A 14,595-nucleotide genomic window follows, 5' to 3' on the forward strand; every position below is an offset into this window, starting at 1 on the left:
TGGTGTGCGGGGGGGGGGCCTCGGCCCTCGGCCCTCACCACGTGACTCCCACCTACCCTGCCGCCTCCCCGCAAGCTAGCTTCATGCCGCCGCAGGCTGGGGGGAAGAAGCAGCCTGCAAAGCTGCTTGGCCACACACTGTGAAGACATGCCGGCGAGGGGAGCAGGGCAGTGGCGGCCACTGCGGGGCTGACTGTCCCCTGGGGCGCCCGCTGGGGGATACCTCGCCATGTGCCTCCCACCCACCCTGCCTCCCCAAAGCTTCCAATACGCCCGCGTGAGGTATGGGGTGGGGGGGTTGTCGGCCTGAACCCCCCCCTCGAGCGGGAGATGGGCGCAGGTGGGTGGGGGAGGAGCGTGGTGGTGGTGCTGGTCACGGACTTTCCTTACCCCCCCCCCCGTGTGTGTATGGGAGCAAGTGTATGGAGCAAGTGTATGGGTGTATGGGAGCAAGTGTATGGGTGTATGGGAGCAACTGTATGGGTGTATGGGAGCAAGTGTATGGGTGTATGGGAGCAAGTGTATGGGTGTATGGGAGTGGGTGTATGGGAGAAAGTGTATGGGAGCAAGTGTATGGGAGCAAGTGTATGGGAGCAAGTGTATGGGTGTATGGGAGCAAGTGTATGGGTGTATGGGAGCATGTGTATGGGTGTATGGGAGCATGTGTATGTATGTATGGGAGCATGTGTATGTGTGTATGGGAGCATGTGTATGTGTGTGACACCAGAGGTACCCCCCCAATCAGTCTCTGTGTCTCTCTCTCTGTGTCTCTCTCCCCTCTCTCTGTCTCTCTCTGTCTCTCTCCCCCCCTCTCTCTGTGTCTCGCTCTCTGTGCCTCTCTCTCTGTGCCTCCCTCTCTGTGCCTCCCTCTCTGTGCCTCCCTCTCTGTGCCTCGCTCTCTGTGTCTCGCTCTCTGTGTCTCGCTCTCTGTGTCTCGCTCTCTGTGTCTCGCTCTCTGTGTCTCGCTCTCTGTGTCTCGCTCTCTGTGCCTCGCTCTCTGTGCCTCCCTCTCTGTGCCTCGCTCTCTGTGTCTCGCTCTCTGTGTCTCGCTCTCTGTGTCTCGCTCTCTGTGTCTCGCTCTCTTTGTCTCTCTCTGTGTCTCTCTCCCCTCTCTCTGTCTCTCTCCCCTCTCTCTCTGTCTCTCTCCCCTCTCTCTCTGCCTCTCTCTCCTCTCTCTCTGTCTCTCTCCCCTCTCTCTCTGTCTCTCTCCCCTCTCTCTCTGTCTCTCTCCCCTCTCTCTCTGTCTCTCTCCCCTCTCTCTCTGTCTCTCTCCCCTCTCTCTCTGTCTCTCTCCCCTCTCTCTCTGTCTCTCTCCCCTCTCTCTCTGTCTCTCTCCCCTCTCTCTGTGTCTCCCCCCTCTCTGTCTCCCCAGTCTCTGTCTCCCCTCTCTCTGTCTCTCTCTCACCCACACTCTCTCTCTGTCTCTCACCCACACTCTCTCTCTGTCTCTCACCCAGACTATATATATATATATATATATATATATATATATATATATATATATATATATGGGGGGAAAAAAGGAAGAGAGAGCGCACGCCCATAGCGTAAAAATGTATTTTAATGAGGGGAGGGGGAAAGGGGGGTAAAAAATGCACTCACAAGGGTACAATAAAATCAAGCATTGTGTGATATAATCACCACCATCCGGTACGTGTCTGCAACGTCTTGGGGCAGTCCCAGTCTTGCAGTCTCGGGATCGTACTCCTAAACAGATGTCCAGAGCAGATGGTATTCACTCCTGCAGTATAAGAGTCCTGTAAGATGGCTCCGTGTTGTAGGAGCTTCTGCAGCAGTGCGCATGGATCAGTCCGTTCCAGCGCTCGTTGATGACGTCAGTGTCAATGCGTCTGACGTGATGACGCTCCCTGATGCGTTTCGTCACTCTCGGGTAACTTTCTCAAATTTCTCAAAGAAAGTTACCCGAGAGTGACGAAACGCGTCAGGGAGCGTCATCACGTCAGACGCATTGACACTGACGTCATCAACGAGCGCTGGAACGGACTGATCCATGCGCACTGCTGCAGAAGCTCCTACAACACGGAGCCATCTTACAGGACTCTTATACTGCAGGAGTGAATACCATCTGCTCTGGACATCTGTTTAGGAGTACGATCCTGAGACTGCAAGACTGGGACTGCCCCAAGACGTTGCAGACACGTACCGGATGGTGGTGATTATATCACACAATGCTTGATTTTATTGTACCCTTATGAGTGCATTTTTTACCCCCCTTTCCCCCTCCCCTCATTAAAATACATTTTTACGCTATGGGCGTGCGCTCTCTCTTCCTTTTTTTCCCCTAGATTCACTGTGGACTTGGTTTGACCACACTGAGAGCTGCCGGAGACCCTACATACCGGAACCCACATCAATACTGGACTTTTTTGAGGACTGGTTTTTATACCTTTTTTTTCTCTGTTTTTGATGTTTTATGTTGCATATTTATATTCATATATTTATTGAATTAGTTCATGGTTTATAGTTTGATTGATTTGATTATATATATATATTTTATACTATATAGTTTATATTGTTTATTTATCATATACTATTATAATTTATTAATTATTAATTATTTTATATAGTTCATGCACTTTATGGTTTTGGCTTAACAGAGGCGCTGCTTTTTTCTTTTTTTTATATATATATATATATATATATATATATATATATATACAGTGTTCGACAAATCACCAAAAAAAATTATTTATATATATATATATATATATATATATATATATATATATATATATATATATACAGTGTTCGACAAATCACCCAAAAATCTACTCGCCCAACCAAAAAATCTACTCGCCACCTAGTCCCGCCCCAACCCCGCCCCTAGTCCCACCCCAACCCTTGTCCCGCCCCCAACCCCGCTTTAAAATAAAATATATTAATCTTCCTATAGATATTCCAATGCCGGAGCTTAAAAACATACAAAACAGAATTTTCCAATTTATCTGGCAAAATAAAAGACCCAGGGTAGCTAGATCTATTATGCTAGCCCCAAAAGATTGCGGAGGCTTGGCAGTCCCGGATATCATTAAATACTATTTGGCGGCCCAACTCAAACAAGCAATAATGTGGAACAATGATCCAGCCACCAGTTGCTGGGTGGGACTTGAGTCTACCTATACAAGACCTCTCTCTCTCCCGGCCGCTATGTGGACCGAGAGGGGAGGAGAGACCTTATTGGAAACATTAAAACTGGGAGCAATGAAATGTACATGGCGGATATGGTCTAGAAATAAAGATAAATATGGTCTGACAGCCAGTCCAACACTACTAACCCCTATATTCCACAACCCTGAATTCCCCCCAGGCTGGCTCCCACAGAGACTCAATAAATTTAAGACGTTAAAGCTGATGGTAGCTGACGACTTTGTAGATAACGGTATAATTCTACCACTCCAGGCGCTGGAGAAGAAACACCAAATCATAAATATACCAGTGTTTGGTTACCTCCAAATCAGGCACTACCTGCAATCAGTCTCCAAAGATTCGGCATTCAAACCTTTAACAAATTTTGAAAGACTGTGTAGGAAAGGATACTACTGTAAAGGGCTGATTTCAGAGATATATCTGGGCCTGGCGCGATCAGCGGGTTGTTCCCAACATAGCTATATGATCAAATGGGCAGAAGATTTGAATACAGAGATCGATAGAGAAGACTGGGAGGACATTTGGGAGGTAGCTGCAAAAATGTCAATCTGTACCACTATCAAAGAGAATATTTATAAAATTTTATTTCATTGGTACCTAACCCCGAGCAGGCTGGCTAAGATCTTCCCCAGGTTCCCGGATTTGTGCTGGAGGGGATGCGGGCAAAAAGGAGATATGGTTCATATTTGGTGGAGTTGCCCAAAAATTCAGGTATTCTGGGTCATGATACAAACATTGATCAGAGAGTACCTAGGGGTGGAGGTTGAGGTGGAACCGCTGACCATGGTGCTGGCCAAACCAATAGATGAATTAGGAACGGCAGAAAGTAAGATGATAACTCATGTAATGACGGCTGCCCGCTGTGTTATTGCGGCTGCCTGGAAAAAGGTGAATGCGCCTTCTAGGCAGACGGTCCTACGGAGACTAAGGGAAATAAAGATGATGGAGCTCCTCACAGCACAGTTGAGCCAGAAAACTGACAAATTTCACAAAATTTGGGACATATGGCCAGGAAACTAGGGACCCCATAGAAATAAATACAGAAAGACCAGACAAATGGGCTCGTCCTACCCCCCTTCCACCCCTCCCCTCCTTCTTTTTCTTCTTTTCTACGTTCTTCTCTTTCCTTTGTTAAGCCCATGAGAGACGCCTACGGAAGCGGCTGCTTCCCTAACACAACCGGAAATAGGAAGACAGACCACACTTATTCAAAAACCGTGTTATAGCAACTATTTTATTTCAGTAATGATGACGAACTGTTAATGCCCTTTGTTGTATGGACAAGTGACACTGTTAAAACATCACATGTATTCCAAGACTATATATTTGTTATGTCTCTTCAAAACAATAAAAAAAAATTGAAACAAAAAAAAATATATTAATAAAATACATTTAATAAAATTCCTAGTCAGAACATTCGTTTTTGACATAAATGTATTTATTGTATCACATTATACTACAATTGGTCCTTGTTACGTGTGTGTGTGTGTGTGTGTGTATGTGTGTGTGTGTGTGTGTGTGTGTGTGTGTGTGTGTGTGTGTGTGTGTGTGTGTGTGTGTGTGTGTGTGTGTGTGTGTGTGTGTGTGTGTGTGTGTGTGTGTGTGTGTGTGTGTGTCGGATCTAGAAATAAAAGCCTGGTGTGAATGACAAGTTTCCTGAACCCCTTAACCAGTGTCTGGATGCCCCGCTTCACAATATCTAAAGCAGCAATCCCGCCTGCTCCGCAGTCCCTCAATGTCCAGGTACCCTCATTCCAGCAATGCTATACATTGGAGGGGATGTGTTCCCTACCTGTCTTCTGGGTTAGGGGGGATTCCGATGTCTTCCGTGTGAAGCTTGAGAGGGAGTGTGGGAGAGAGAGAGAGTGTGGGAGAGAGAGAGAGTGTGGGAGAGAGTGTGAGAGAGAGAGTGTGGGAGAGAGAGAGAGTGTGGGAGAGAGAAAGTGTGGGAGAGAGAGAGAGCGGGAGAGAGAGAGAGAGAGAGAGAGAGAGAGAGAGAGAGAGAGAGAGAGAGAGAGTGTGTGAGAGAGAGAGAGTGTGGGAGAGAGAGAGAGAGTGTGGGAGAGAGAGAGAGAGAGTGGGAGAGAGAGAGAGAGTGTGTGAGAGAGAGTGTGGGAGAGAGAGAGAGAGTGTGGGAGAGAGAGAGTGTGGGAGAGAGAGAGAGTGTGGGGGAGAGAGAAAGAGTGTATGGGAGAGAGAGAGAGAGAGAGAGAGAGAGTGTGGGGGAGAGAGAGAGTGTGGGAGAGAGAGAGAGTGTGGGAGAGAGAGAGTGTGGGAGAGAGAGAGAGAGTGTGGGAGAGAGAGAGAGAGTGTGGGAGAGAGAGAGAGTGTTGGGGCGAGAGAGAGAGTGTGGGAGAGAGAGAGAGAGTGTGGGGGAGAGAGAGAGTGGGGGGGAGAGAGCGAGAGTGTGGGAGAGAGAGAGTGGGGGAGAGAGAGGGTGTGGGGGAGACAGAGAGAGTGTGGGGGAGAGAGAAAGAGTGTATGGGAGAGAGAGAGTGTGGGGGAGAGAGAGAGTGTGGGGTGAGAGAGTGTGTGGGAGAGAGAGAGAGTGTGGCAGAGAGAGAGAGTGTGGGAGAGAGAGAGTGTGGGAGAGAGAGAGAGAGTGTGGGAGAGAGTGTGGGAGAGAGTGTGGGAGAGAGTGTGGGAGAGAGAGAGTGTGGGTGAGACACAGAGGGGAGAGAGGATGGGTGACACACACACACACAGAGGGTGGGTGATACACAGAGAGAGGGTGGGTGACTGACTGAGTGGCTGACTGGGTGGGTGGGTGGCTGACTGGTTGGGTGGCTGGCTGGGTGGGTGGGTGGCTGGCTGGCTGGGTGGGTGGCTGGCTGACTGGGTGGGTGGGTGGCTGACGGTGGGTGGGTGGCTGATGGTGGGTGGGTGACTGGGTGAGTGACTGGGTGAGTGACTGGGTGAGTGACAGGGTGAGTGACAGGGTGAGTGACAGGGTGAGTGACAGGGTGAGTGGGTGACTGACTGGGTGAGTGACTGAGTGACTGACTGAATGACTGGGTGAGTGACTGACTGGGTGAGTGACTGACTGGATGAGTGACTGACTGGGTGAGTGACTGACTGGGTGAGTGACTGACATGAATGGGTGAGTGACTGACTGGGTGACTGACTGACTGACTGGGTGAGTGACTGACTGGGTGAGGGACTGACTGGGTGAGTGAATGACTGGGTGACTGACTGGGGTGGGTGACTGACTGGGGTGGGTGACTGACTGGGGTGGGTGACTGACTGGGGTGGGTGACTGACTGTGTGTAGAATGGGACAAATACATTAGGAATAACTGTTGAAAGCATAAAAAATTGTTACGGCAGGGTGGGGTGGAGGCACACTCTCCCATGCACACACACACGCACACACACACACACCCATGCATACACACACACCCATACATACACCCACACCCACCCATACATACACACACACACACCCATACATACACACACACACCCATACACATACACACACACCCATACACATACACACACACCCATACATACACACACACACACCCATACATACACACACACACACACCCACACACACCCATGCATACACACACACACACACACATACATACACACACACACCCATGCATACACACACACACCCATGCATACACACACACACCCATGCATACACACACACCCATGCATACACACACACACACCCATGCATGCATACACACACACCCATACACACACACACACACACGACAGGGGGAAGAAGAGGAAAGGCCGCGCGACCGAGCACCACCACTGCCCCGCTCGCCCCCCCGTGACCATCTCCAGCCCTGCGCGGGGATCGTCGGGAAGTCGGGGTAAGCGGGGACAGAGAGAGAAGGGGGGACACCCCCACTACCATCTCCTGCCCCGTGCGGGGATTGGCGGGAAGCCGGGGTAAGCGGGGACAGGGAGAGAAGGGGGGACATACCCACTACCATCTCCTGCCCAGTGCGGGGATCAGCGGGAAGCCGGGGTAAGCGGGGACAGGGAGAGAAGGGGGGACACCCCCACTACCATCTCCTGCCTCGCGCTGGGATCGGCGGGAAGTCGGGGTAAGCGGGGACAGGGAGCGCTAAGGGAAAACGGCACAGGGTTAGACACAGGTATCACATGATCATAAGATATTTCACCATCCGACCCCTCATCGCTCAACTCCCAGTCCCGCAAGTCCTTAGAGTACTTAGGGTATTTGCTTGATTTATCCCCGCTAGGTCCCGGTGACAACACTCGTGACGGGGCAGGGGCAGTGGCCAGGGCGATGGAGCTAGGGGCTGGGGCAGGGGCAACGTTCATGTCATTGTCCAGCACGCGGGTAATACCGCGACCAAGGGACGCTTTCTTGGGCGCTTTCTCCGCCATGTGTCGCGCCTCTCTCGATGGACCTTGGCTCTTCAGGGTGGCCATTGCAGCGGCCATGGCTACTCTCCTTGAGGAGAACAGCGCTCCCGGGCCTTGTGTCCCGGTGGAACCGGAAATGACATCATCAGCTGGGCCCTTAGAATCTCCCTCCGCTCCGTGGTCACGCACCGGAAGTACGTCGAGGACCGGCATGGGCGTTGGCGGAGCATCCAGTTTGTGGATGGACAAGTAGGCCTCAAGCCTCTCCTTCTCACCCTCCAAGGTTGCTGCTTTCGCCTGGCGGAGGTAAGGGGGTGGTGGAGTCTCCTTACCGCTCCACTGCTGTTGGGTGATCTTGGGATCCTCTGGGGTCGTCTCGATCTCAGGAGAGCAGGCCCAGCCTAGGCTGGAGTATGTGACCCTCGGGCTCTCCCTCTAGCGCTAAGGGAAAACGGCACAGGGTTAGACACAGGTATCACATGATCATAAGATATTTCACCATCCGACCCCTCATCGCTCAACTCCCAGTCCCGCAAGTCCTTAGAGTACTTAGGGTATTTGCTTGATTTATCCCCGCTAGGTCCCGGTGACAACACTCGTGACGGGGCAGGGGCAGTGGCCAGGGCGATGGAGCTAGGGGCTGGGGCAGGGGCAACGTTCATGTCATTGTCCAGCAAGCGGGTAATACCGCGACCAAGGGACGCTTTCTTGGGCGCTTTCTCCGCCATGTGTCGCGCCTCTCTCGATGGACCTTGGCTCTTCAGGGTGGCCATTGCAGCGGCCATGGCTACTCTCCGTGAGGAGAACAGCGCTCCCGGGCCTTGTGTCCCGGTGGAACCGGAAATGACATCATCAGCTGGGCACTTAGAATCTCCCTCCGCTCCGTGGTCACGCACCGGAAGTACGTCGAGGACCGGCATGGCGTTGGCGGAGCATCCAGTTTGCAGATGGACAAGTAGGCCTCAAGCCTCACCTTCTCACCCTCCAAGGTTGCTGCTTTCGCCTGGCGGGGGCAAGGGGGTGGTGGAGTCTCCTTACCGCTCCACTGCTGTTGGGTGATCTTGGGATCCTCCGGGGTCGTCTCGATCTCCGTTTCCGCCGCACTGGGAGTCACCACGGCCGTGGGACTCTTACGGGCCTCCGGCCGCACCAGCGCTCGCCGTCGGAAGGTTTCCGGACTCGTCTGCTACTTCTTGGTACCGCTGGGGTGGTTCGCCGGTAGGCGCATCGCCACCGATGGCATGCCAACCTCTTCCTCCGAGGATATCAGGATCGGTTCCTCCGCTAGGGAGTCACCAGGTTCTTCTGCAATACAACCAGTGGGTATAGGCACGAAACAGTCTCGCTCCGGTACCTCCACTGCGGTCACGCTCTTCTCTGTCGACAGTTCGCTTGGTTCTGCAACGGGCTGGGCCTTGGTTCCTTCCGCTTGGATGTAACGGGGAACCAGGGCAATCTTGTCTTTACCTTCCGCCACCTCCGTTAACGTTCCCAGAGAGGCACCCCACGGGGTCTCGATCAAAGGCCATGGCTCGTTCGGCCATAGATAAAACGTGCCACATTGAGGGCATCATGCCTTGGTGCTTGGTACCGCGCCCAGTATCCCGCAGTGAACGCACAAACACCGGAGATATTCGTGCTCAGCTACCTCCACTACCAATAAGCCTCCTGGCAGTTGGTAGATTGTAGTACTCATCTCAGACATGGTTAGCTCAGGGTTGGAACAGTTCAGTGTTTCAGCTCCTTGCTCCTCGAATGCCAGACAGAAGTGAAGCTCAGGGAGAGAAGGGGGGACACTCCCACTACCATCTCCTGCCCCGCGCGGGGATCGGCGGGAAGTCGGGGTAAGCGGGGACAGGGAGAGAAGGGGGGAACACCCCCACTACCATCTCCTGCCCCGCGCGGGAAGCGGGGAGTAAGGGGGCTTGCAGGGAAGGAGCAGAGGGGCCGCAAGATGGAGGATTGGAGAGTATTTACTCTCCAACAGATCTCCGGCCAGAAAGAATGCTCGTTGGGGGCGGGCTCATATAGAGCCTGGCCACGCGCCCACAAAGCCTGGGAGCACGCGCCAATCAGCAGTCAGGTAACAGGGGAGTTTTTTTTTTTTCAGCGCGAGCAGGGAAAATATCAGCGCGAGCAGGGAAATGAAAAAAAAAAAAACGTGTGCTGCCTGGGCCAATATTTACTCGCACGGAGGTTAAATCCTCTCGCCCCGGGCATGTAAATGTATAGGATTGTCGAACACTGTATATATATATGTAACCCATATTCCCCCCCCCCTAGACTCATCTGACATATCTAGGGTGTGTGAAAGCGGATTACATGTACTGGGTGGTGCGTACCTGCGTGGAACAGGAGGGCCTGAGTCTCCCGCGATGGTGTGGGGCCCGCACACAGTTTAAATTCTTAAACTGTGTAAAATTGATACACCCAACTGGGCAGGAACCTAAATCCTAAGAACCAGTGTAAAAGTCAAATTTTGGTGTTCCTGGCTTCTGGGGGTAGTAGCCTCCATGGTCTTAGTGGTGGTGCAGCGCCTCCATCTTCTATAGCTCACAGGGATATGGGATAGGACCCATACAGAAGAGAAAACCCTGGTCCCAGGGTGGTTGCTCCAGAATCACACAACAGTCTCTCTTAAGATCAGCAATGTCTCTCTTTATTGTACACAGCGGCCTTGCAGCGACATCCACAACAACAACAGCAGCAGTAGCAATACACAGCAATACTCCCACGGTGTAAAGTTCTTTCCTCCTCTCCTTCCCTCCAAGTATGCTCTCCGTCAGGATGGACTGTGCTGGGGTCTCAATACCCCACTGCCCCCCCTCAGAGGATATCCTCTGGGCGGGGGATGAATTCTCCCCCTCACCCTTGCCTCGGGGTGAGGGGCATTGGTCACACCTGAGCTTGGCTCGCTCTCCAGACGTAATGGCCCAGCTCTCTCTCTTGATAGCTCCCAGGACGGAGCTTGGTCTATCACTCCAACTCCTTGGACAGACCCGCTCTAGAGCCGGGTGAGAACAGACAGACTGTCACTTACAGGACTTGGCTGCTAAATAGTCTCAGCCCCACCTCTTATGATGTCAGCAAGACCTCCCCTCTGGCTCACGCCTGCAGCAGAGTCCGAGGCCTGCATCTATCACACAAGGTAGGGCATGAAGGGGGAAAACCCATGATTACTACTGGTGCCTGGTCTTAACAAGACTTACCACAGTAGAAGGAAGATAGGTATAACCCGTGCTGTTTACAGGGGGCTACACTCCCCCTATGGTGGAATCCAATGGTCCCCACTTGGACCTAGCTCTAGCAGTACCATCCTGCGGTGAACAACCTGGGAAACAAACACATATCATGGCAGTGTAAGCATACATAGGCACATGAGGTAGTCTAAAAAAAACGCGGTCACTCCCAACATGGAGAACCCTAGCAATAATGTTTTGGATCTGGCTTCCGTACTCGCCGACCATTGTGATCCGTGATGGTCACAAAGAACGATTGCACCGACCCATGGTCCGGTCCATAAATCACACTGTGCATGTAGATGCACCTTCCTATGCTCCAGATCCTTACCAACTCACTTATTTTGTCCTCGTTATGATAACCCCCCTGACCGAACTTGGTCCGAAGATACTCCTGCACAGCCGCTCGGAGCCAACTATCCCGATTCTCTTCTATCTCTCTCATGATGGGCTCAGGCACATAAGGGTATTCGTATCCACTATGGCCCAGTCGGCACGACTCAACTTAGTGAGCTTGCGATGACCCGCCCTGCTTGGCAGTACCCAAAACTCTGGCTCTTCCAGAGCAATTTCATCGTACAGTATACTGGGGCCTTTGGGCTTAATGAGCTTCTGTTCAATCTCCCGGTACCGGTGGTCTATCTCGTCCTCTACCTCCTGGGGAGTAAAGGCACCTGCTGCCCACCAATGGTCAACGATGTTGCTCTTAATGAGCAGGAACCGTGTACGGTCCATCCCTGCGTGGTACCCAGTGAACAGGGGCGCCCACCACTTATCACGGTGCTCGTACTCTGTGTACTGACTAGCGCTCTCTACCTCCGATTCTGCCTGTGATGAGACACCGGACGTCCCCGCTTCCGTAGAGCGCGAGCAATCTCTCCTCCCCTTGGCATTAAAGTACCTGGTAGGGTTCATCTCAGGAGAGCAGGCCCAGCCTAGGCTGGAGTATGTGACCCTCGGGCTCTCCCTCTAGCACTAAGGGAAAACGGCACAGGGTTAGACACAGGTATCACATGATCATAAGATATTTCACCATCCGACCCCTCATCGCTCAACTCCCAGTCCCGCAAGTCCTTAGAGTACTTAGGGTATTTGCTTGATTTATCCCCGCTAGGTCCCGGTGACAACACTCGTGACGGGGCAGGGGCAGTGGCCAGGGCGATGGAGCTAGGGGCTGGGGCAGGGGCAACGTTCATGTCATTGTCCAGCAAGCGGGTAATACCGCGACCAAGGGACGCTTTCTTGGGCGCTTTCTCCGCCATGTGTCGCGCCTCTCTCGATGGACCTTGGCTCTTCAGGGTGGCCATTGCAGCGGCCATGGCTACTCTCCGTGAGGAGAACAGCGCTCCCGGGCCTTGTGTCCCGGTGGAACCGGAAATGACATCATCAGCTGGGCCCTTAGAATCTCCCTCCGCTCCGTGGTCACGCACCGGAAGTACGTCGAGGACCGGCATGGCGTTGGCGAAGCATCCAGTTTGCAGATGGACAAGTAGGCCTCAAGCCTCTCCTCACCCTCCAAGGTTGCTGCTTTCGCCTGGCGGGGGTAAGGGGGTGGTGGAGTCTCCTTACCGCTCCACTGCTGTTGGGTGATCTTGGGATCCTCCGGGGTCGTCTCGATCTCCGTTTCCGCCGCACTGGGAGTCACCACGGCCGTGGGACTCTTACGGGCCTCCGGCCGCACCAGCGCTCGCAGTCAGAAGGTTTCCGGACTCGTCTGCTCCTTCTTGGAACCGCTGGGGTGGTTCGCCGGTAGGCGCATTGCCACCGATGGCATGCCAACCTCTTCCTCCGAGGATATCAGGATCGGTTCCTCCGCTAGGGAGTCACCAGGTTCTTCTGCGATACAACCAGTGGGTATAGGCACGAAACGGTCTCGCTCCGGTACCTCCACTGAGGTCGCGCTCTTCTCTGTCGACAGTTCGCTTGGTTCTGCAACGGGCTGGGCCTTGGTTCCTTCCGCTTGGATGTAACGGGGAACCAGGGCAGTCTTGCCTTTACCTTCCGCCACCTCCGTTAACGTTCCCGGAGAGGCACCCCGCGGGGTCTCGATCAAAGGCCATGGCTCGTTCGGCCATAGATAAAACGTGCCACATTGAGGGCATCGTGCCTTGGTGCTTGGTACCGCGCCCGGTATCCCGCAGTGAACGCACAAACACCAGAGATATTCGTGCTCAGCTACCTCCACTACCAATAAGCTTCCTGGCAGTTGGTAGATTGTAGTACTCATCTCAGACATGGTTAGCTCAGGGGTGGAACAGTTCAGTGTTTCAGCTCCTTGCTCCTCGAATGCCAGACAGAAGTGAAGCTCTTCGCTCTCGCTTCCTGTCCCTCCCTTTGCTGAGGGCGCTCCTGATTAGCTCTCCTTGTGCCCCCTCCCTCTGGTGGTATCCAGAGGCGGGGCCCTCCCTTTTCCAGTGTGACGCAACTTGGTTTGTTGACCAGTCACAGCACAGATGGGTGGGCTTTCGTGCCGCTCAGCTCTTCTTGCAGGGGATCTGGGTTTGGCGCCAAACCCCTGCACATTTCCCGCCACATTTCTCGTACAGTTCATTTGCACGATTCACGTGCGCGCTCCAGGATTGGCGGGAAACACCATATTAGATCGGCTGCGAACTGCTGGGCCGTTGATGGCGCGTTTGCCGCCATTTTAGATTGTCCTTCGCTTCGCGGAGCACATGTAGGGACGGCAGCCATCTTCGATGCGCCCACCACATGTAATCGTGTACTACTCTCGGTGTCTAGGGTGCAATCTGCTCCTAGACACAGACTGATCTCCTGGAAATTTCCTAGTTCGCTCCTCATGCTTATTTATGGTACCCACTAATATGAGGTGGCATACCCCAGGCTAGGCAGAACTCCTTCTGTGTGTGTACTGTGCTCGATGTTTGTTCCGTCAAGTGCTCTGTGGTGCGTTTCGTGGGTGCTGGCTAGTGTACCGGGCATCTCCCTAGGTACGGGCGTCTCCTCTTTTGGCTAGTTAGCAGGCTGACCCCCCCAGTTGTCTCACACTATCTGCCTCAAGGGACTCGGGCAGCTATAGCTTTACACCCCTCTTACGCCACCCCCTTAGGGCGCCCAGGGTGTAATGTACGGGAGCTGCGATCCACGCTCCCCTGACTACCCCCGGTGTGCAATTGCACCCTACGTTCCTCAGCACTTAACCGGAGAGTGCACATCACTCTTTCTGTTCTGCCTTGCTGTAAGCCTGTCCTGTTTATCTCAGCGCCTCCATCTTCTATAGCTCACAGGGATATGGGATAGGACCCGTACAGAAGAGAAAACCCTGGTCCCAGGGTGGTTGCTCCAGAATCACACAACAGTCTCTCTTAAGATCAGCAATGTCTCTCTTTATTGTACACAGCGGCCTTGCAGCGACAGCCGCAACAACAACAGCAGCAGTAGCAATACACAGCAATACTCCCACGGTGTACAGTCCTTTCCTCCTCTCCTTCCCTCCAAGTATGCTCTCCGTCAGGATGGACTGTGCTGGGGTCTCAATACCCCACTGCCCCCCCTCAGATGATATCCTCTGGGCGGGGGATGGATTCTCCCCCTCACCCTTGCCTCGGGGTGAGGGGCATTGGTCCCACCTGAGCTTGGCTCGCTCTCCAGATGTAATGGCCCAGCTCTCTCTCTTGATAGCTCCCAGGACGGAGCTTGGTCTATCACTCCAACTCCTTGGACAGACCTGCTCTAGAGCCGGGTGAGAACAGACAGACTGTCACTTACAGGACTTGGCTGCTAAATAGTCTCGGCCCCACCTCTTATGATGTAAGCAAGACCTCCCCTCTGGCTCACGCCTGCAGCAGAGTCCGAGGCCTGCATCTATCACGC

The sequence above is a fragment of the Ascaphus truei genome, chromosome 1, assembly GCF_040206685.1.
Source record: "Ascaphus truei isolate aAscTru1 chromosome 1, aAscTru1.hap1, whole genome shotgun sequence".
NCBI lineage: Eukaryota > Metazoa > Chordata > Amphibia > Anura > Ascaphidae > Ascaphus > Ascaphus truei.